Here is a 2,037-nt window from a genome sequence, read left to right as displayed (position 1 = left end):
TTAGTGTATTAATAAATCAAAAAGTTGTATTTGTTTTGGGCATTTTCAATTTTGTATTTTTTTTGTATCTACTTCATAATTCTATTAATTCAGTACCCATGTTTAGAAAAGCTATGGCTATTTCCTGTGTTCAATAATATTTATGATTTTTATTATTTAAACCATATTACTGGGTATTCATAAAGATATTAAAAAAAAAAAAAAATAACTTAACTTAGCTTAAGTTAATATGTTAATTGAATATGTTCATATAACTTTTAACTATTAACTGAGTTAAAATGTTTTACATTAACTTAACTTAACTCAGTTAAAAATTATCATTAACTTGCCCAGGCTTGTTGTTATCGGAATTATAATGTACACAAATTGATATCCAACTTTTGAATTTTCTCGTTAATTCAGTATCGTTCCTTTAGGTTAATTTCAGGTAGGCTTATTTTCCTATTGTTGTAATAAAAAATGTAATTAAAATGTAATTATAGTAATACCTATTACCTGCTTTCGATTTTTACGCACATTTTACATATTGTGTTCGTTCGTTTTATTATTTTTTTTGTGTTATATATTATAGGCCAACGTCAACCTTTGGCCGCGTACCAATAAATGTATTATTAATATTTTTCGTAAAACGGCCCGTTTATATGTTTAAATAATGGTTAGTGCCGAGTGACCAGACCGAATACGTTGGCACCAAAGGTACAATATAATATACCAAAGGCCAATATTATTATATTAATTGTATTTTTACGGAAAAACAGCAACAACTCACCGCCCTCTGATTTTATTTATTTAATTCCGAATTACTCTGGTTTGGACATTCTCGTGTATATATTGCACTTGTTGCGGAAGACATTATAAACATTCAGGTCTGGGCTCAAGGATGATTAAACTTCCTGCATAAAAGTGATTCATATTTTATAGTTACGAAATTAGTAGATAATTACTCAAACGATGTATTATATTAGTTTTTTTACATTATTATCAACAAAATATTGCAATGTGCACATAACAATAACAATACAAATTAACCAAAAATATGTGAATTTTTAGAAATACGCATTGGGCTTTCTATTTAATAGAAAAGTGTGAAACGCCACAAGACACTTAACCTTTAGTTAATAATCTAATGAATTTCAAAATATTATGGTCATTTCAAGTATATATTAAACGTTTCAAAAATCAGAATATGAATAAATTATTTATTAAATTCAGAAATAGAGAACACGATGACTAGTGAATCACTCTGTATATTCTACATATTTGTGTAAGCTAATAATGGAAATGTGTATGTATGACGAATGTAGGTATTTATAAATTGTATAATACGTTAGTAAACAAAAACACATTCTTTAGCACACAAACTGTATAGCTTTTCTTTTCAATCTCTGAAACTCTCAGTACTAGCACGGATGTAAGTGCGTTTCGACATAAAATAGGTAATTCATTATTTAAATTACTTATGGACCATATTGAATAAAATCATAGTTTTTTGTTTTGTCACGTTAAGTTCTACTAGACTCTGGAATAATCAGAACATTTTAATACCATTTCAAGTTGACAAGATTTAAAGTTAACAACTACCTATTAAGGTAAATAAATATTACAAGGTATGTATATTGAACTCGAAAAAATTAATTTATAATATAATATATTGTACAAACTACCTCAAAACATATTATGTTAGTAATGGTGACAAAATATTTTCCATGATGCCCATAGATTTCTAAAGGTGGGCAAGTTAATGAAAATAATTAACTCAAGTTAAGTTAAGTTAAGAGGACACAAGATCGATAAGTTAAAAGTTAACTCGACAAGTTAAAAATCAAGATAGAAAAAAATATTAACTTAACTCAGTTTAAAAAAAGTTAATCTATTTTTTAGATTCTGAACGAAGTGATGAATGTATTGATTTTACAATGATGTGTTTGTTTTTTTTTTTTCTTTATTTATGTGTCTGACGACAACTTTTGGAGCAGTAAAAATGCTTCGATTTTCAAAAGTTGTACCTTTTCTGAAAGGGAAAGTGAATCTAGTTGG

The 2,037-nt window shown here is 26.9% G+C and overlaps 1 protein-coding gene across 4 annotated transcripts in view; it reads left to right on the top strand.

Annotated features, from left to right (window-relative positions):
• The first annotated feature begins 1,226 nt into the window (after positions 1–1,226).
• LOC100568947 (kelch-like protein 3) overlaps positions 1,227–2,037 on the top strand; it is a 19,639-nt gene continuing 18,828 nt past the window's right edge. The window contains exons 1-2 of one of the 4 annotated variants that reach the window (XM_029489787.1): positions 1,227–1,436; positions 1,508–1,589. The gene's annotated coding sequence lies outside the window, so the exon portion shown is untranslated. Of the gene's footprint in view, positions 1,608–2,037 lie in introns of all 4 variants that reach the window. The other 3 variants (XM_016803102.2, XM_016803118.2, XM_016803066.2) reach the window with 3 other exon arrangements.

The sequence above is a fragment of the Acyrthosiphon pisum genome, chromosome A2, assembly GCF_005508785.2.
Source record: "Acyrthosiphon pisum isolate AL4f chromosome A2, pea_aphid_22Mar2018_4r6ur, whole genome shotgun sequence".
NCBI lineage: Eukaryota > Metazoa > Arthropoda > Insecta > Hemiptera > Aphididae > Acyrthosiphon > Acyrthosiphon pisum.
The sequence above is the reverse complement of the archived record's forward strand: the minus strand, read 5'-3'. Positions and strand labels throughout refer to the sequence as shown.